This window comes from Macaca thibetana, chromosome 9 (assembly GCF_024542745.1).
Source record: "Macaca thibetana thibetana isolate TM-01 chromosome 9, ASM2454274v1, whole genome shotgun sequence".
NCBI lineage: Eukaryota > Metazoa > Chordata > Mammalia > Primates > Cercopithecidae > Macaca > Macaca thibetana.
The window spans coordinates 72,699,649-72,722,062 of NC_065586.1; the positions used below are offsets into that span (position 1 = coordinate 72,699,649).

The 22,414-nt window shown below is 41.0% G+C and overlaps 1 protein-coding gene across 11 annotated transcripts in view; it reads left to right on the plus strand.

Annotated features, from left to right (window-relative positions):
- RHOBTB1 (Rho related BTB domain containing 1) overlaps positions 1-22,414 on the plus strand; it is a 134,332-nt gene that overhangs the window by 37,457 nt on the left and 74,461 nt on the right. For 2 of the 11 annotated variants that reach the window (XM_050803035.1, XM_050803027.1), the window contains exon 1: positions 19,878-20,043. The exons of 4 other annotated variants lie outside the window; for them this stretch is intronic. The gene's annotated coding sequence lies outside the window, so the exon portion shown is untranslated. Of the gene's footprint in view, positions 1-19,877; positions 20,044-20,417; positions 20,723-21,164; positions 21,962-22,414 lie in introns of those variants that run through there. 5 more of the 11 variants (XM_050803028.1, XM_050803029.1, XM_050803036.1 and 2 more) reach the window with 3 other exon arrangements.

Consider the following 22,414-nt stretch of genomic DNA (forward strand, 5'->3'; position numbering starts at 1 on the left):
CCATACAGCAATGTGTGGCTTTCAGAACATTCCTGCCATAACTGTTGGTCAAACCAAATGGTGTGGATTGTTTATTGGTCACTTGTTTATGCAGATTGCTTTGGTTGCAAATTATACATATTTGCAGTACTTCTTGGGAGAATTCTGCCATCTCATCTGTAGCCATGGTCTGTATTACAATCAAGACTATTTAGATGTTAGGAAATAGATTTTCAGTCCTAACAACATGGCTGGGGATTATGATATTCTAACTCTAGATTAGGAATGACATACATTGAAACTGGTAGATATTTTAAGTGGCATTGCTTTGAAGAGTTAAAGTAGTCGAATCACAGTATTGTCAGTGTACAGGTTATGCTTGGGAAACCGGGACTGACTCAGAAAGAAGACAAAATTGTTACAATGGGACCAGAAATCATAACACTTTAAAAAACTATTTCTACTTCCCCAAAATTGACTGGGCCAGCCGTTTTTTTCCAAGGCCATGGTAAATTGTTTTAAGACTTTACCAAAGGGCAGAAGTTTAAATACTTCTTAAATGGAAAACTTCTTTAGAGGAAAACAAAATTATGATAAAGACCTAGAAAATTATCTTATACAGAAAAAAATACTATATAATTTGCTTCTTCCTGAGGTATGGAAATTTCCCTAAAAAGCAAAAAATATTGTTTTGTATAAAGAGCATACTTTATACATAAGATCCAATTTGAACTTTATAAGTACTCTTGACTTTTTGCAATTTGAGACAAACCTGTAAATGGATACAGTTAAATGATCATTCTTCCTCCCCTATCATGTCTGTGCATTTGTATTTAAAAGGAAAACTTAGTCATTGGGCATATTTTGATATATTATCTATTGTAGGTAAGTATCTCTTTTTCTGTTGTGAAGAGTTATATTGGTGGTCACAGACAACCAGATTATTTTAATTTTAGTTCCAACAAAGAATTACAGACTGCTAACTGCATATAAACTTTATAATGAGTAGATATTTTCTAATTTGTGGCTCATTATGAAAATCTCTACTTACAATGGTCCTATCATTGGATCTCAGGTACAAGAAAAATGTGTATATATATATTATATATTTTATATATATATTATATATTTTAATATATATTATATATTTTAATATATATATTATATATTTTATATATATTATATATTTTATATATTTTATATATTATATATTTTATATATATAATATATATTTTATATATATTATATATTTTATATATATATTATATATTTTATATATATATATATGCCAGGCGCGATGGCTCACACCTGTAATCCCAACACTTTAGAAGGCCGAGGGAGGCGGATCAATTAAGGTCAGGAGTTTGAGACCAGCCTGGCCAAGATGGTGAAACCCCATATCTACTAAAAATACAAAAATTATCCAGGCGTGGTGGTGCATGCCTATAATCCCAGCTACTCAGGAGGCTGGAGCAGGAGAATCATTTGAACTCAGGAGGCAGAGGTTGCAGTGAGCCAAAATCACCCCATTGCACTCCAGCCTGGGTGACAGAGGGAAACTGTGTCTTAAAAAAAAAAAAAAAAAAATTATAAATGACCACTGCATTAGTAACATTGCAATAACATATTCATAGAAAAATAACTTATCTTCCTTAGAATGTATAGCTTGTAAAAGCACTTTCATATATACAGCAATATATTTGAACTTCACGATGATCCTAGGTGGGTATGGTTAAGTCCATTTCAGATGTCTCTAAGAATCTGAGAGGTTGGGGGAGTTTCTCAAGGTCACATAGTTTGAAAATTGCTAAGGTGGTTCTCAGACAAGCTTTCACCTGAATCTAGATCCATGTGACATTCTTATGAGGCTGTATTTACTACATCATTGTATTCATTTTATTGTACAAGGCAGCCTACTTATATGTTGATGTAAAATATTCACAATGGTGCTATTATTGTGTGAGAGGCATTATACTTAATGCACCGGTATTATTTGCCCCCTTTTAGAGAGGAGAAAGCAGAGCTTCTGCAAGGTCACATAATACATCCAGAATTGTACCGCTAGTAAGCAGTGAAGCCAGGGTTCTAATCCAAGTATGTCCAACTCTAGGCACACTGTGTCTCATAGTATGTTCTTACTGACTATAAGGTTTCCTATGTGTTCACAAGGACATTGATGTGAGCTCTGTTTTGAGTGTAATGTGCATGGCATGCCACAGTGCCTCTTGAGCATCAACAGAAGACCAGCTGAAGTCACCTGGGAAGCCCCAGGGTCCTTTGAGAATGACAGCCCCACACCCCTTTCCTTTGGTTGGCTGAAGGGCTAGAAGGAAAAGGGGCTGGGTAAAGCACAGTTGACTCTCTGAGTACAGGACAGATAGAGTTGGTGAATCCCCATACTTAGCACCCTCCACCCCCATGAACCCCAAGTCAATTAAAAGATAAAGAAGAGCTTTAGAAGGGAAGAGTTTGACAATGACCACAATCCTGCTGTCAGCCCTGTGGACATGATGGTGACAAAACATCTTCCTGAAGTAGTAATAACAAGCTCATGGATATTAGCAGTGGTAAGCAATGGGGTAGCTGCCAAGAGGCAGCACCCACTGACATCCATGGTGCAGGCCAGTAGGGGTAGCTGCCAGGGTAGCCCAAGAGGCCACAGAAAATGAAATCTAATTGTAATTATTTCAAGTTCTTTACGACTTGGATTATGATCGTCCATAAAAACAAAGCATCAGATGTATGTATGGTGGGGACATGATCCAAGAGGAATATAACTTAAACCCCACTCATGAATATTTCCAGTATTAATATTCCATGCAACCAAATAGTTCAAACTCTCATACAGATACTATGAATATGACTTTCAGATAAAACAGTCATTTATTTGGTACAATATGTTATGTTACAAATACAGATTATTAAATTTCTAGTTCTCTAAGGGCATATTTTGTTCGTGTGAGTAGTTTATTTACAACTGGCAAGAACCACATGTCTGACTAGACGTCAGACAGTTGTATTACTTACGTAAACATACTATTTGATTAAATTCACCAGCATAATCAATAGGGGGTTCTGGTTGTCACATTAATTACATTCTATGGAAATTCTATGGAAGCATCATTTAATTAGATTTTTCACTTAGTACTTACCAGAGTATAAGAAATGTCATCATAGTTTTTTGCACATGGTAATGAAATCATTGGTACATTACCAAGATTAAATCATACAAGAATGTCTACCCTTCTGTTTTCCTCTCTGCTAAAATTATAAAGCTTCTTAAGTACCACCTGTGATGATAGGCAGGATACACAGAATTTCAAAGCTTTCTACAACACCTACCAATCTCCATGTCAGAACAAATTAGTATTTCCAGCCTACTGTTTATTATTATGGCATTTTAGAGCTTAATAGCTCAATCTTAACATTAATACATCTGCCTTTATTGTGTGTTTAATATGTGCAGTGAATATGTTAAGTGCTCCATTTACATAATTGTCTTTAATCTTCAAAGAAACACTTCGAGGTTTCCTTCCCATTATACAAAGGAAGAAACTGAGGCACAGATCACTTAGTAAAGAAGAGAACCAGGATTGACTGCCAGTTCTGATTCATTCCAAGTCCCATCTAGTTATTTTTTAGTTGCAGAAACAGGCCCAGAGAGATAAAGTGTCTTTCCAACGTACACATAACTGGAAAGTGGCAGAGACAAAATGCACTCAGGTTTTCTGACTCCTGCCTGTTATTTTTATTGCCAGAGCCCTCACTATAGGACTGAGAAGTTCAGCTACTTGTTTGTTTGTTTGTTTCATTTTTGTTTCAGCCAATAGCAGCCAGGCTCGGAGACATGTGAGCAATATCCATTAGCACTGCTGCCTGTGATGTGTAGAGCAATCACATTTTTAATGGACTGTGTGTCTGAGTCCTTTCTTGTCCACGTAGCTTTTAAAGTGATCTGGAGTAAATCTATTGCTCACTTGGCAATCAATATTTGGCGTTGTTCCTCAAATGGTGGAGTTAGGTATCTGGATTTTGCTTTCTCCCACATCCCTAGAAACTCTTCCCAGAGAGTGCCATACTGTAGGACCCTTTTTCAAGGGCAAGAACTGTGACTGTTTCATAACGAACCTTTCAGTCTAAACAGCAAGTATGTGGTCATGCCTTTCCCTTGCTTTAAACCTTCAGATAAGAGTTTGTTTTGTATTTTTTAATCACAGACGGGTGTTACATTTTACCAGTTGCTTATTTGTATCTGTTGAAATGAACATATGGTTTTCCGTTTTACTAATGTGGTGATTTATGACTGATTTTTGAATGTTGAGGCAACTTTGCATTCCCGACCACTTAGTCCTGATGTACTATCCTTTGTATATACTGGGAGGCAGGGCTAATTGGAGGCCACCAAAGTAACAGTTTACCAAAATGAAGATGCCACTATATTAATTACAAAATGAAGTCTTTTTATTTAAATATCCTACCCTGGGCCAGGCACGGTGCCTCACACCTGTAATCACAGCACTTTGGGAGTCCTAGGCAGGAGGATCACTTACGCCGGGGAGTTAGAGACCAGCCTGCACAACGTGGCGAAACCTCTTCGCTACTAAAAATACAAAAATTTACTGGGCATGGTGGTGCACGCCGGTAGTCCCAGCTACTCAGGAGACTGAGGTAGGAGGATCACCTCATCCCAGGCAGTCAAGGCAGTGAACCGTGATTGTGCCTCTGTACTCCAGCGTGGGCGACAGAGTGAGACCCCTTTTTGAACAAACAAACAAAACAACAACATAAACCCAAAAAGCTTCTACTCTTGTCTTCTGTGTTGAAGATGTGGTTGGTGGTTGATATTTTGTGAGATTTTCCTGAAAAAAAATATTTTGAAAATCCATATCTATAGAGTGTTTCAATTCCAAGTTTTGCTCTATAGATCCATGTATTCCTACTCTTCAAATAAAAAAGAAAAATTTTAACTTCTCTCACCTGTGCAATATTAAGGTCCCAAACCTCTTAAAAACTAAAAATCTGTTGAGTTCCTTTTGCAAGACGGCTGGCTCAGAAGTTTGGGTTTCTAAAGAAATGAGAGTTTAACATTTTTATATTGGACGTATTTTCAGAAAATTTAGAATCCCATTAGTGTTCTTTATAACATGCTGTGCTCAAAACTAAATTTTTTCAGGCTTCAACCTTATGCATATAAAAATGGGTTCAATTCAAGTTCCTTATGATTTATTTCCTTTAGAGGTGCTTGACTTTTCTGCCTGCTTTAGTTTGGCACTGGGTGTTTTGTGTACGGAGTCTTTTCACTACATGTCCCGAGGACCCAATTACTGACTTATTAATGAGATTAACTGTGGGGTCTGTGTCTGTTCCGGCAGGCACTCACAAGTGGTGTCTGCTCACAGTAAGTCATTCCACTTTTCAGTAATACTGTACTATGGTTGTGAATTTGAGTTTCATTTAGACTCCCAGTTTTAATCCTTGAACTCCCCTTTCTAGGGATGTGGTATTGCACAAGTGACTTAACCTCACCATCCCTCAGCTTTCCTGTCTGTACAGTGGGAATGGTAAATGAGATACAGCAGGAAAAGCACCGAACAGTGTGTCATCTATGGAGTGAGCATTCAATAAATATCATTACCATTGGACAAGCAATTATGAATCTTTCAGTTATTCAGAAGCATGTTATCAAATTTCCAGGTTATCAAATTTCCAGGTTATCCAAAAACCTTTTTTTTTCTTTTACCTCTACTTACTCACTTGGATCTGCCTTTTAGCACTTTCAATATCATTTTAGCATTTGATTCAGTTTGGTTGGTTTCAAGGGTGGGAGAAGAGGGGAATTTGTGTTGACCCAAAGGCTTAGTGGTGGTTGCACCACTGCACCAATTTGGGAACCATTTAAGTCCCTCAGAAGACTACAGTCCTGCACCACATAATGACGTATCACATACGACAGCGGTCCCATAATATTATAATGGAGCTGAAAAATTCTTATTGCCTAGTCACATTACAGCCATCTGAACACTACGCATTACTCACATTCTATGATGCTGCTGCTGTAAACAAATGTATGATGCTGACAGTCATATAAAAGTATAGAACATATTAATACAATTATGTACAGCACATAGTATTTGGTAATGATAACAAGGGACTCTATTACTGGTTTATGTGTTACTATACTTTTTGTCGTTACTTTAGAGTGTGCTCCTGTTTATACATATTTTAAGTTAACTGTCAAACAGCCTTAGGCTGGTCTTTTAGGAGGTATTCCAGAAGAAGGCATTGTTATCATAGGAGAGGACAGCTCCATGTATGTTATTGCCCCAGAAGACAAAATTGTTCTAAATATAACAAAATGTTTAAATGAAAAATACTTCATCAACCATAATAGCACATTCTTAGTGTTCAAGAGAGTGATAATGTTCTTTTTTCAAGCTGTAAACAAGTTTGATGCACATATGGGTTCCTGTTTCCCTTGCATTCAAACTCTGGACCCTTCTGAGTATCTGTAACTGACACATTGTAGACCACAAATGTAGACTAAGGGAATGCTTTCTAATACTGAGTCAGCTGCCTCTCTGCTACCCTAATTACTCTGTTTTATAATCACATTTTCCAGTGGGACAAAATGTGGAGGTGAAAGACAGTGATACTGATGATCCTGACCCTGTGTAAGCCTAGGCTAATGTGTGTGTTTGTGTTCTAGATTTTAACAAAAAAAAGTCTAAAAAATAACAAAATGAAAATAAAACACCAAAAAAATGGAAACAGGTTATAAAATAAGGATATAAAGAAGATATTTTTGTACAGCTCTACGATGTATTTGTATTTTAAGCCAAATGTTATTATAAAATAGCCAAGAGTTTTTTAAAAAATTACGTTTGCAAAATAAAAAAGTTATAGTAACCTAAGATTAATTTATTAATGAAGAAAGAAAAATATTATCTTATAAATATAGTGTAGCCTAAGAGTACAGTGTTTATAAAGTCTACAGGAATGTATAGTGATGTCCTAGGCCTTCACATTCACCCACTATTTACTCACTGACTCACCCAGAACAACTTCCAGTCCTGCATGTTCCATTCCTAGTAAGTGCCCTATACGGGTGTACCATTTTTTTAACCTTTTATTCATATTTTTACTGTACCTTGTCTATGTTTAAATACACAAATACCGATCATTGTGTTGCAGTTGCCTACAGGATTCAATCCAGTCACACGTTGTATAGGTTTGTAGCCTAGAAACAATGGGCTCTACCCTATAGCCTAGGTGTGTAGTAGACTATGCTATCTAGGTTTCTGTAAGCACACTGTATGATGTTTGCACAATGATGAAATTGCCTAAGGACATGTTTCTCAGAATCTATCCCTGTTGTTAAGGGATGCATGACTATATTACCAGACTATTAACAAATGAGGCCCACTGTAATACTTTTGCAGAATACCACATGATAGTAGTTCAATGTGTTTAGTAAGAAAATTAATGACCAAAAATTGTTATAAATGTAACAAAATGTTTAAATGAAAAATACTTCATCAATCAGGATAGTACATCCTTAGTGTTCAAGATAGTGATTATGTTCTTTTTTCTTTTTTTTTTTTTTTTTTTTTTTTTTTTTTGAGACGGAGTCTCGCTCTGTTTCCCAGGCTGGGGGGCAGTGGCCGGATCTCAGCTCACTGCAAGCTCCGCCTCCCGGGTTCACGCCATTCTCCTGCCTCAGCCTCCCGAATAGCTGCGACTACAGGCGCCCGCCACCTCGCCCGGCTAGTTTTTTCTATTTTTTAGTAGAGACGGGGTTTCACCGTGTTAGCCAGGATGGTCTCGATATGTTCTTTTTTCAAGCTGTAAACAAATTTGGTGCACATATGGGTTCCTGTTTCCCTTTCATTCAAACTCTGAACCTTTTTGAGTATCTGTAACTGACACATTGTAGACTACAAATTTAGACTAAGGGAAAGCTTTCTTAACACTGAGTCAGCTGCCTCTCTGCTACCCTAATTGCTCTGTTTTCTAATCAGCGTTGCTGGTACACAGTAGTCTGGCAGTTTAAATGGAAGTATTTGTGCTGTGTATTGATAGCTGGCAACTCTCTGTGGTTTGGGATAGCTCAGGACAGATACTCCTTGAATAATTACCCTGCTCAATCAGAAGGAAGCATTCTTGTTATGTTCCTGTGCATGATTGATCCGTGTCTGTACAGCGTTTTTTTGTTATTTACTATGATGTTCACAAAGTGTTACGAAGTGTTCACAAAGTGTTCTGTTAACATGTGAATTGATTTGCAGTATTTTAAAACCATAAAGAAGGTTCCCTTGTTGGCCGGGTGTGGTGGCTCACGCCTGTAATCACAGCACTTTGGGACGCCGAGGCAGGTGGATCACGAGGTCAGGAGTTCAAGATCAGCCTGGCCAACATGGTGAAACCCGTCCCTACTAAAAATACAAAAATTATCCGGGAGTGGTGGCACACGCCTATAATCCCAGCTACTCAGGAGGCTGAGGCAGGAGAATCGCTCGAACCCAGGAAGCAGAGGTTGCTGTGAGCAGAGATGGCGCCACTGCACTCCAGCCTGGGCAACAGAACGAGACTACATCGAAAAAAAGGAAAGGAAAGGAAAAAGGAAAGGAAGAGGTTCCCCTTGTCAAATAAGTATGGGCAGCTCAAGGTGGACTATTTCCGTCTTATAAATGCATAATTTACTTTCACATATAAATGCCCTGAGAACTCTTATTAAAAATTATAATTTTCTTTAAGAAGACGACAGGCCGGGCGCGGTGGCTCACTCCTGTAATCCCAGCACTTTGGGTAGCTGAGGCGGGCGGACCACGAGGTCAGGAGATCAAGACCATCCTGGCTAACATGGTGAAACCCCGTCCTTACTAAAAAAACACAAAAAATTAGCCGGGCATGGTGGCGGGCGCCTGTAGTCCCAGCTACTCGGGAGGCAGAGGCAGGAGAATGGCGTGAACCCGGGAGGTGGAGCTTGCAGTGAGCCAATATTGCGCCACTGCACTCCAGCCTGGGCGACAGAGTGAGACTGTTTCAAAAAAAAAAAAAAAAAAGAAGGGGATGAAATGTGAACTATTTCCGAAACTTGACCATTTATGTTAAAAACTAAAAGACTATTTCCATTTTTTTAATAGTTTCACTCAGGGCTGGTACAACGGCACACACTTTGGGAATACTACTTGACCAACTTATCTCCTTTTGTTTATTAAATTCACTATTAGGATAATTTCAAAAATGATTTTGTCACCTTTCCTTCCATCTAATTTTTCTCCTCTCTCTCATCCCTTTTTTCAAGTAGATTTCCAGCTTTAACAAATAAGAATACACGACACCACTGACGTTTGAATTTTAAACAAACTGAAAAATCTCTTGGTACAAGTATGTCCCAAATATTGCATGGGATATTTGAATGTAACTGGGTGTCCTCTATTTTATCTGGCAACCCTAAACCCAACGCAAATGATAGCCATCAGTGAGTAAATAATGAAACTGTCAGTTTAATTTAATAAGAAGAACATAGAAAGAATTCATTCAGTGCTCATTGAACATGTTTTTAAATATTTCCAAATTAAAAGTGTAAAGCCTTTTTGAGACTGCTATGTCTTCTGTATTTTTATAATAATTTCAACATGAGGAGTGTAATAACCCTGGTACTCTGGTCTGCCATAATCTCTTTTACTCCACTCAGAGCACTTTCATTTTACAGAGGAGGAAACTGGACTCAGAGAAGTGACTTGACTTGCCCAAGGAAATTCTCCCAAAGGAGCTGATAGCTGCCAGGCTTGAGGCGTTTTCTACTTTCAAACCAATGGTCTGGATTCTCACCAGGCTAATGTTCATTGTATTTGTAGAGCCAAATAAATAAATAATAAATAAAACTACACACACACACACACACACACACACACACACACACACACACTTTTAAAAAAGGTAATGGTTATAATTAGCCAAGTTTACCACTTTAATTGATTACACCACAATAACATAGAATAGAGTTAAAATAAATTTAAAGCTTAAAATTATACTGGATATAACTTAATGTTTCTTTTAACAGGGCATTTTACTATCTCTCAATATCTCAGTCCCTCATTAATGTGTAAGGGGAAAGAGTATAAACTGATAGTGAATTTCAAAGGGTTTTTCATGTCTCTGTGTTTCTATTTATAAACGATTGTTCAGGATATATATGCTTTTTTTTCATCATTAGCCACCTCAACTGTTTTATTGAGAAGAAACATCAAGCCCAGAAATATTACAGTATAAACAAGATACTGTTATTACTCTAGACTATACTGTTATCACTGTAATAACAGTATACTGTACACTGTAATTACAGTATAAACAATAATGCTTATAAGAGCAACAGGTGTGATAGATTTCTTTCTATAGAAAGCAGAACTCCTTATCTTCACAGTACATGGCATATCACCTCTGTTATTAAAAAGAGGAATTGTTTGGATTGAGGTATTGAAAACTGTTAAGACCAAAGTCGTTTAGGTACTACTTTTTATTTCCTAGGAGTGTCTCATTTGGTATTCATCCCACACAAATGCCACTGTTTCTTCAGGTGCCATGTAACTTCAGAGAAAGACATGAGAGAAGCAGGGCCTTCAGCAAAGATATGGGACTGGCCAAGAATTAAGAAGGAAGGAGCCTCACTTTAGAACTAATGGGGTCTTGTGTGTATGGCTTATTCCCCCACTGGATAGATATGGATATTTAAACATAGAGAAATCTTTATTCTCTACTGAATAGTTGAGAATAAACGATACACTCACGAGGAGGCTAGCCTTACCCACGTTGTCCATATATTTAAATCAAATGTTATAATAACTCCATCTGTTGAAATGGGCTGTGTGTTTTTCCGCATGACTCTCCCATTTTATCTCATCAACCCGACCTTGCTGGCACAAGATACAATCACTGTAGTATCCTGCTTGTTTCATCAGGAAGTGGAGCAATAGTTTAATTTGTTAAGGAAATAGCAAGAAGCGAACTAAAGATTGCATTTTGTATTTTTCTACAAATTGTGTTTTCTTTGAATTCGTGCGTATGAGGGCATATCACTCATCGACACCTGATCCACAAGTATCAGCTGCTTGTCAAGGACCCCGAGACTCCTGAAGTTGTCACCTCATAGAGATCAGTTCTCTTCAACTCTACTCAACCTTTAATCTACATGAAACTTTGGATATATAAAATACTAAGGTAGTTTACCTGAGTTTGATATCAGAATTTAAGATGAGCTGTAGCCCATTAGTCTTTCAAGTACACAGGGTAATGTCATGCATTGTAATCAGCAGTACTTTGAATGAATAAGGAAGGGTAAATATAACATGCTAATTATATGAAGGTAGAATCTTTCTCTGTCAGTAGTACCCACTTTAAGATGAATAATAACTTTCTAAGTATTTGACCTGTGGCAAGTGACTTGCTCTTTTTGATCCTCGGCTTCCTCATCTGTAAAATGGGGATAATAGTGGTGCCTTCTTCATTAAGTCATTGTGAGGAGTTAATGAAAGTGAGTGTAAAAGCACTTGGCTCCACCCCCAACACATAGTGGGTACTTACTAAGTGCTAATTAGTATTATTACAGCTTAAAAAGACAGGTGGTGATCTTGGTGTTTAATGTTATCATGCACACTAGTCCCATACTTGTTTATGACACTGTAATCTTTGTGAAACATTTTTTATGATCTCAAAGTGCCTTTTCATGGGTGATCAGTGTTGACAGTGATCACAGTAGAACAGATAACACTATAAAAGACAGTTTTAAAATTCCAGCTTTAAAATTCCAGCTTTGTCATAAATCATACAGATAGCCTTTATATATGAGTGATTAGAAGAAATTATAACTAAGGTGTCTTATAAAAGTTTTATCATTTACCATTCTTTTTGGGGGGGCGGGGGTGGTGACAGAGTCTCCCTCTGTTGCCCAGGCTGGAGTGCAGTGACATGATCTCAGCTCACTGCAACCTCCGCCTCCTGGGTTCAAGCGATTCTCCTGCCTCAGCCTCCTGAGTAACTGGGATTACAGGCACCTACCACCAGGCCCAGCTAATTTTTTGTATTTTTAGTAGAGACGGGGTTTCACCATGTTGACTAGGCTGGTCTCGAACTCCTGATCTCAGGCAATCTGCCTGCCTCGGCCTCCCAAATCATTTACCATTATTAACAACCATTGACTATGCACTTTCCTGCCCAAAGTGCCATTCAAAGCACCACGGGGATGGAGAAGCAACGAAGCTTCCATGCCTCTCACCAAATCTTCAAGCTCCTCTAAGATTGATACCATGACAGGATGTGAGCCTTAGCCCCTGATCCCTGGAGTCATCGGCTTATGTTTACAAGCTAAGTGATTGTGCACCTTCGATGCTGATCCTTAAGTGTTTAATGGCTTAGGTCACCCACATGTGATACTGTTAGCTACTTGACCATAAAGGGGGAGTTTACCAAATGATAAATTTTGGTCATATGAAATATTAAAGTAGGCATAAATATTTACAGAGCTAAGGAGACTCTGAAATTGTGTGCAGAGACAAGGATATTATTGAGTCCAGCGTAAGAAGTGAGGTCATCTTTGCTTTTAGATTAGGAACCATTATGAAAGGAGGAATGGTGCCAATTCAGGAAAGCCTCACAATTCAGCTTCTTTCCAGGAACTGATGGGTAGGTCTCCTTCCAGGACACTGGTGTTTCTAAAGCACTTGTATTCCTTTTGAAGTGGTATCTATATACAAGTTAGTGTACTACACACTAAATTACTTCAAAAGCTTTACATCCACATAGTCAGAAGATCAGGGTTAGAATTTTGTATTGTTCAGAATTCTGGGTCCCCCTCTGCTAACAGAGAGCCAGTCACTTATCCTCTGGGAAATGTCTTTTCCCCGTCTCCCCCATTTGGAATAATTCTTGAGGTTGTCATAAAGATTAAATGACATGTATATTACAGATGCTTGGTAGGCAGGAAAATGTAATATGAACATAGGGGAAATTATTTGTCTGAAATAGGGTGTTTGTGTATGTATCTGTAGTCCACTTATTTTCCTTGTTTCTGCATGTAGTTAGCTAACTTGTACAGATGGGAGAACACACAGCAGTTGCAAGTCAATGGCAGAGCAAAATATTCAAACCTCAAATACTAAACTTTCTACCTCATACAATTTGGTGGAAGCTTTTATGTATAATACTTACAGTCAGCATTTGGGGAGGGAGGAGTTAGGGGAATGATACAGTTGCTATATTATTAACTTTTGGCACTCCCAAATCAAATGATACCCTATGCTGCACAGCATTGTTTAAGGGGCCTCATAATAAGCCCATTTTTACACTTATGAGTAGGTGTAGAGCTTTACATCTTACAAAACATTTTCCACAAACATTATTTCATTTAGCCCTCTTAACGACTTTTTGGAAAGTTATTATTCTTGTCCCCACTTGATATATGGAACTTTGCGGTGCAGTGGGTTAAGGAAATAGCACAGAATTATATCCCAGTTAGTGAGATGGCCAAAATACAATTCCGTTTTCTTTCTCTTTGTGCTACCCTCTGATCCCTTTAATCTGTGTTTCATTTTTGGTTTTTTAAACTTGTTTCATAAAAAGAAACAGTTATATGAAACAGGTGGTCAGGCAAGATAGCCTTAAACATGCTATGACACATAAATGTAATTTATTTTTAATTAGGTAAAGTTGAAATCTAGCATTAGCACCTTTTGTAATATTAAGAATGTAGTTCATGAAATAAATTTCTCTCTCAAATGTAGATTTTTTCCAGTACAAAATCATAGTTTTGCTTATTAAAAAGTCAAAGATACACATTATACATTAAACTGTTGTCTTTTTCTTTTCTGGAGTTGTGACATACACGTTTTTCAATCTGCTAAGCCATGCCTAAACAAAGTCAGACAGATGACCATAAAAACTGTTTGCTACCTCCTCCTATGCATGTTAAGTTAGACCAGTGGAACAGCATCTTGATAGGATAAATTTTGACAGAAAGACTGTAGTTAGAGTTGCAGAATTTGCAAAATCACACTTTTACCAAAATCACCCTACCCCAACAGAAAACCTGATGAATGAATCCACACAGAAAGGACTTTAGGCAAACCCACACAAATAATTTAACATGCTATAAGAAAAGGATACCTTTTGGTCTATTTTCAGTACATAGCCTGCATTTCATTGGTGCCCAGTAAAATAGAAACTGCAGTGGAAAAGACACTTTGTCTTCATAGAACTAACAATGAAAAGTGCACAGTATCTAATGCTTCTGTCTTTAAACAGGTAATGGTAGGAAATGTCAAGAATAGATCCATTAGGTTAACCTGAGTATTCATCTATAAATCTGTTTCCAAAATTATGCTTTTTTTAAAAAAAAAAAAAAAAAAAAAAAGGAAGCTTCTCCTGGAAACCACGTCAATATCAACAGTCATAACTGGACTACAAACCTAAGAGTTAATGTCCACCTATAGCTTGTAGGGAAAAGACATCACTTTTTAGTTGATTCCCGCAACCAAAACTTGCTCTGACTTCCCCCACAACAGTGGGAAGACAATAGGAGCTTTAGAGATCTGAAGAGTTGGTCTGAGTAATACCTGAAATAATTCCCAAGTAGTCAAAATCCTGCAGAGCTGGGCCACTCAGACTGAAGGGTTTTTCACTTTTACCCCAAACTATGCAAAACTATGCACATATGCAAAAACTATGAACACACAGATTCGTTCAAAGACAGCCTGTGGTATTTGGGATAGAAAGGGTTAGTGATGGTAGGTTACGCCATGATGTTGACATATCCATGACATGAAAGCTGGGGAAGGGACCCTAGATGGAAGGCTGGACATCATCTTGTTGGAGACTAGTCTGACTCAGAAGCACCTTGGAGAAGTATATACTTTAGCAGGAATACCAGAGTGACTGAACGCAATAAGGTATTTTAGGAGAAACAGGTCCCAGGAGGTCAAGTCGTTTTCCTTATGACCCGTCAATACTTAGCATCAATGAAGAGCCTCAGAACAGTCAGTCTTTCCTGTTTGTCCTCACTAGCTGGAGCCCGACAGCCTATTAGGCCCGTGCTGTCCAGACCGACCTCACTGCTAGAAGCTAACATGTAAAATGATTTGTACAAGGCAGTTGCCACTAAACCACTGCTAAAGGCCGGTGCCCAGCCTTCTTATTCTCCTCCGTAGTCCAGAAGCATTTCCTTAAAAGTCAGAAAATCCATAAGCACTAGCAGCATAAATATGTCACCAGCAGAGCAGACATAAATATGTCTTCCTCTTTAGGGTGCCAAAAAGTTGTCGGGTGTTATTAAAGCCACTGGCTTAACTGCAAAAATCTACTCCAACAACTGTTTCTCAATATACCTTTCTACCAAACACTTATTCTTTAAAATGGGCCCATACATGAGCTTATTCTCTTTTGTGCTTCAAACCCCTATTAGTACTAGTCCCCAAAATTTCTCTGTAACACCTGGAACTCATCATCCAGGATAATTTCTTGTAAATAGCCAATGACAGCATCACATGCTGCATCCAGAGCAGAGAGATGGACAGCATGAATCTCTCTTCTTAGGTTAGCTCTGATTGAACAAAGCCACTGCTGTGTCTAGCTGCTTTGGTCCCAGGAGGCATCTGCACCTGTCACAAGGCTCAGCTTCGGCTACATGTGGCTAAGGTCTCCCTGTGTCTTACCAACCATTGAAATGCAGTCTTATAAAATAATCCTGAAAAGACCCTTTCTATAGGAGTTTTATGTAAGTACTTCTCTTACCTAAGAATGTTCTTGATAAAATTGATGGCAATAGAAATGTTGAACAATACATTTGAGTTGAAAATAGAGTTCCCTTGGGATGGTAGTACTTAATTTGCAATTTGAAAATTCTACCACCCCAGAATGTATTTTTTAAAACTCTTAAAAACTCAACAGCAAAAAGACAGACAATCCAATTATAAAATAGGCAAAAGACTTGAGCAGATATTTCAGCGAAGAGGAGATAAGAATGGCAAAAAAGGCCAATGAAAATATATTCAACATTATTATTCATTGGGGGAATGCAAATTAAAACTTACAATGAGTTGTCTCTGCACAACTATTATAACAAGTGAAACTTTTTAAAAAATGATGACAATACAAATGTTACTGAGGATGTGGAGATCTCTCATACATTACTGGTGGAAATCTGAACGGTGCAGCCATTTTGGAAAATGGTTCAGCAGTTTGTTATTTAGCATGCGACCTAGCGATTGCATTATTCAGTATTCATCCCGCAGAAATAAAAACTTATGCTCACACAAAACCTATACACAAATGTTTATGGAAGTGTTTTTCATAATATTAATAGCAAAATACTGGGAACTACTCAAATATCCTTCAGTGGGTGAATGGATAAACAAACTCTGGTACATCCATGCAATAAAATTTTTTTTTTTTTTTTTTTTTTTTGAGACGGAGTCTCGCTCTGTCGCCCAGGCTGGAGTGCAGTGGCCGGATCTCAGCTCACTGCAAGCTCCGCCTCCCGGGTTCGGGCCATTCTCCTGTCTCAGCCTCCCGAGTAGCTGGGACTACAGGCGCCCGCCACCTCGCCCGGCTAGTTTTTTTGTATTTTTTAGTAGAGACGGGGTTTCACCGTGTTAGCCAGGATGGTCTTGATCTCCTGACCTAGTGATCCGCCCGTCTCGGCCTCCCAAAGTGCTGGGATTACAGGCTTGAGCCACCGCGCCCGGCCAATAAAAATTTATTCAGATAATAATAAGGAATGAACTACTGATATGTTCAACACCGTGGATGAAACTCAAGAGCATTATGCTTAGGAAAAAAAAAGTAAATCTCAAAACATTACATACTTAACGTTCCCATTAATATAACAATCTCACAATAATAAAAGAGCTCTAGAGATGGACAACAGATTTATGGTTGGGGGTGCAAATATAAAGAGGTAGTATGAGAGGATTCTTTTGTGATGGTGGAACAATTCTATGTCTAGATTGTGGGATTTTTTTTCTTTTTTTTTTCTTGAGACGGAGTCTCGCTCTGTCGCCCAGGCTGGAGTGCAGTGGCCGGATTTCGGCTCACTGCAAGCTCTGCCTTTCGGGTTTACACCATTCTCCTGCCTCAGCCTCCCCAGTAGCTGGGACTACAGGCGCCCGCCACCACGCCCGGCTAGTTTTTTGTATTTTTTAGTAGAGACGGTGTTTCACCATGTTAGCCAGGATGGTCTCAATCTCCTGACCTCGTGATCCACCCGTCTCGGCCTCCCAAAGTGCTGGGATTACAGGCTTGAGCTACCGCTCCCGGCCTGTGGGATTTTTTTTAATCCTATGACTTTGATAAAATGGCTGCCATAAAAGCTAATCTAAAGTTTTTAAGTCACCTTTGTGCCATAGAAACATGAAAGTGTTTAAATACACGATGTTGCTTTAATTCCACTTAGGTACCATTTTTTATGTTTACTTAAAGGGAATGGTACTGATTCTATCAGCAAGCAATGATTTTAGTATACAAAAATTGATCGTTTCATGGAAATAACAAGAGCAGGGATACACTCATGGCAGTGATTAGAGGCGTTATTTGCTATGATTCCCTTTCTCTCTTCTCCTATTGGCAAAATACAGTCTGTACTACTTGCTGCATTTTCTTCAGCTTTTCCAGTCTGAGGTTTTATACGTGAAGTTTGGGGCTGCATAGTACCATGTGGCAACGTCTTTCTCTGATCACTGCCCTCGTTTGGAAGGACTTCCTAGAACAATGACTTACTCTGCTGTATCTGAATTACTGTTGATACCAACTTATTTTCTTGAAAGTGCTTCCAGTTTCCCTCAGATTTAGGCACTCAACTAGGTAATTCCAAGATGGCTGACTTTCTTTATCCCCTTTAGAAGAAACATCTTTTGGAAGCCTGTGAGCCTTGGTGTGCCCTGGGGGTGGAGGTCAAGAGCTGAAGGGTACCCTGCCAGGTGGGGTCTTTGTGTGTCTTTCTGGTATAGGCGCCTGCCTATTATGTAAGAGAAGTATGACACTGAACTCTTTTTAGTTTAGAACTGAGAAAATGGAAGAAACTGAGGAAAAGCAGGCTGTTAAAAAGCAGGTCAGTGATAAAATAAGACTTTGGCACAGACCACCCCAGGTGCAAATGCAACTGTCAAGACATCGGAAAACTAACTTCTCCATGCCTGTTACCTCGTCTGTAAAATAATTAGGATAATAATAGCATCTGCCTTGTCAGTTGTTGTGGGGATTACATGAGAAAATGTGTTTTAAGCCACCCAGCCCTGTGCCCGCCACATATGGGGGCCGCAGTACACGTTGATTCCCATTTCTTTTGAGTTTCTACCCTATTTTTTAGCTGCCAGGGCAGTTTGAAGAGAAATGGCTTGCAATGAAGAGGACTGATTGCTAGGAGTGAACAGGGTTAATTAACTTTTCCCAAGAAATTTGTACCTGAAAAAGAATGTATTTTGATTAAGCCTTTGTAAGATAGAGTCATTTTGCAAAATACTAAGGGAAGTCAGTTTTTTTTTTTTTTTTTTTTTTTTTTTTTTTTTTTCTGAGACTAAGTCTTGCTCTGTCACCCAGGCTGGCGTGCAGTGGCGCAATCTCGGCTCACTGCAACCTCTGCCTCCCAGGTTCAAGCGATTCTTCTGCCTCAGTCTCCTAAGTAGCTGAGACTACAGGCGTGTACCACCACGCCCAGCTAATTTTTGTATTTTTAATAGAGACGGGGTTTCACCATATTGGCCAGGCTGGTCTCGAACTCCTGACCTTGTGATTCGCCCGCCTCAGCCTCCCAAAGCGCTGGGATTACAGGCGTGAGCCACCGCGCCAGGATGGGAAGTCAGTTTTATGCCAAGTAAATGATCACCCACCTCTTGGATGTGTTCTTGGAGTAGACACCTGTGCTTGACTTTTCACTACCCTCTCTGGTATCAAAGACTAGGACCTTGGTAACTCCATTTTCAAATATACTGCCATGGGAATGGCTTAAACAAAGGAGGTTACCGGTGATACCTTTCCTCGTAAAAACATTGGATTCCATTATTTTCTGGGGTCTCTGGGGGATTCAGAGAGCACCAGGCAAGCCTTTGACTTCAAGAGAATATAAGCAAGCAAGGAAGAATAGAAATATCCACTGGACTGGAATTCACCTGGGAATCTTGGCCGTAGGGTAATTCATCAGGAAACTGAAGACGGTTTCCTGGAAGAAACTGAGGGACGGAGAAGTGTGTTTGCTTTCAGATTTTTTTCACGCATCCTGTTTTTGGAGGGATAAGCCAAAGAAGTAGCCCTTATAATAGGATGGACTCTCTTTTTCCCAGGCCTTCAGTATCTCAGGAACACATTACCTGAGAACTGGTGAGGCCAAGAATGACATTGTTTCCATCTTTGTATCCCCCGCTCTCTGCATACAGCCTACTCAATAAAGCTATATTAAATTAATATATTCATTCCTCTGGGTAGCTGAACACAGTCGTGTCTTTATTCCCCAGTGGTCTCTTTGCAGGCTGGGAGTGATGGGTTTTGTGAGGCATACTAATTTTAGCAGGCTGACTGAAAGCTCCCTGAGGGCAGGAACCCAGTTGGTTGCTTTCATGTCACCTCTTTAGAGCTTGGCAAGACACCTGGCATCTTGTCATTCTATAAGCATTTAAGTGAATGCATGAAAACTACCCCTGGTTCTGTCCTCAGAACTCACCGTCAGCCTGGGGGAGAGAGCAGTTTCTGTGGGGAGGCATGGGCTGTCTGTGGAAGGCCACAGTCAATTTCACCTCCTCACTCAGCCGTTTGCAGGAGGTTGTAAATCACCTCTGTACCCGGGTCGGGGTCAGCGGTGCGTCCCTACGCCCCCTGCGGGGACCCCTCCGGCCAAGTCGCAGAGGAAGGTAACCCAGAATGGAAGAGCCAGCCAACACGTGCAGCCGCCCAGGGAGGAGGAGGCTGGGCTAACGCAGCCCTTAGTCAGCAGCTGGGCTCGGTTTTGAAACAAAAGCCAATGTCCTCCCTCGGAGTCCGCGGCCGGTCAGCTCCTAGGGGGAAGAAAGCCATGCTGCCCAGCCGGTTAGTGGCCCAACTTACTTTTCCAAAGCCTGGGACAAAGGGCCAGCAAAGGCACGGGAGTGGATGGGATATTGGGGATGGGGTACGGGGACACAGATGGCCCAGACTCCCCCCTCCTGGCAGCGCGGGGAAAGGGCGGGGGTCTCCCATGCTCTGTGTCGGTTTGTCCCGGGCGATCCGCCTCCGTGCCCGGGCCCGTCGGGTCTGCGTAGAGCCAAGGCACCTTTGCCACCCGTGTCCCAGAGCACAGACACACCAGGCCCCGGTTTCATGAATGAAATCCAATCGTGTGGATATAAATAGCCGCGAAGGCTGCTAACGTCACAGTGCGAGCGGCGGCCGCCACGGCGGCGGAGCGAGGTGCCGGGTGCTCCGTTCCGCCCGGCTGCCCCGCCTGGGAGCGGGGTGGGGGCAGGCGAAGGGGAGGGCTGCGGGTGGAAAGGGGCGAGCCCCTCTCGCCCGGGACTGGGAAGAGCGGCCGCGGCGCCGGGCGAGGCGGCAGGGCGAGGCAGTGCCATGCTGCCTTTGTGCAAAGTTGGGCAGCGGGCGGCGCGCCGCGCGCAGGGGCCCCGCACACCCGCGACCGCGCGCAGCCGTGGCTGCTGCTGAGTGGCGGGGGCCCCCCCGCTCCCCCCGGCCCTTGAAGGCGGAGAGAGCTCGCGTCTCGCTCGGCTTCAGGGTAGGTTCTGTGTCGTGAGTGCTCTATGCTATGAAACTTCTCCGAGCAGCCGCTGCGGAGCCCCCACCGCCCCGGCCCCAGCGGGTGGCAAGTGCGGGCCCCGGGCCGTGCCACGCGGCCAGCAGCGCCCCGAGAGAGAGTTGTGGGACCGAGCCGCTAGGGGGGCCGCCCTCGCCTCTCCGAGAGGCCAGGAACCCTCCCATCAGAGGCGAGCACAAGAGATTTCTAGGAGCGCCCGCACAGCCGCACCCCTAACTTGGAGCTGAGAAAATGTACAACAGGCACCCTTATCAGGCTGGCTGCGCCAGGGAGGGGGTGGTGCCGCGCCGACGAGAAGGCGCTTCCCCTTCGAAGGCCAGTGTGGGGAAGGCAGGGCGGGTACCGGAGGACCCGAACAGGGGAATAAGCTAGCCCCTTTGGCGCTTGCACCCTCTTGAGAGTTGACTGGCCAGCCCACAGTTTGGCGTTCCCCTCCCCTCCCCCGCAACCCCCTGTCTATGGAGTCTGTTGTGAGTTGCTGTGACAACAGGAGAAGCTGCCATGAGGGGCTTGCAGAACACCTTACCTTGTCTGTGTGTGCTCGGCTTTGGGGAAAACAACCAAGGGGAGATGTGCAGGCAAGAGAATCCAGCCCTCTGCCCCCCGAAAGGAAGTGGAAGGCAGGCACAACTATGTACAAATATATCATTAGATCCTACTGTTAGCTGCACCGTTTCCATCCCCAGCAGTATCAAACATCTCAACTGAGGAGCAATGTCAATATTTAGACTTGGACAAGCCAAAAAGTTAGAAGGGAGCGCCAAGCACAGGGTTTTGACTTGGCTTTGCACGTTAGCACACAAGCTGTGCCTTTGGAGCTGACTGTACACATTTGCTGGGGGCAAAAATGCATGAAGGTTAATATATACACAGAGGCACCCAGATCTAGGAAAATCTAGGAAGTTAAGACCAAAAGAGTCGCCCTGACTTTGAACTTCCCCATCCTGTGCTGTTCACTGAGCCTTGTTGAACTCCAGCCAAACGCTCAGCTTGAGATTTCACTGGTTTGGGGCTCCCCCACCCCCAACCGAGGCTGTGGTGTACGTTCTACACTAACATACTCTAAACCGAAAAAATAAAATACCGTTATCGGTGGTTGCATCTTTGTATAAGTCCTCTGACGAGCAGCAGATAGTAAATAGTCAATAGGCTGTGTTTGTTTGGTCTTAGCAAGCCTTAGACCTTTTTAAACATACTCTGGTAAGTTTGTTTACAAACGCTATTTAGAAATTCGGAACTATGTTTCATTTCCAGTAACCTTGTAGATGCCTAAGAGAGTCACTGGTTGCTAGAAAATAAACACAAGCTCTTTTCAGTATAAATAATGTCTGCATTCTGCTCCACAGGTGGAGTGGGCAGTAAATTATTATATTAAACATGGTTTCCTCTGAGATTCCTGGATCATATTTGGACATACTAATGGGAAAAAGCTTTAACCAGTTGATCCTAGTACAGAAGGCTTTGGAAAATCATTAGGAAGCAAGAATATCATAGTCAATATACTAATTTTGCCCATTATGGCTTTCCCAGAGTTTGAAGATAGTGTAAGATTTTTTAAGTGCATAACGCAAGCTGTGTGATCACACAGGTGGAAACAGAAACACATGTAACAGTTTGATGTTATTGGCTCAATAATACAAATGATAAGTTATA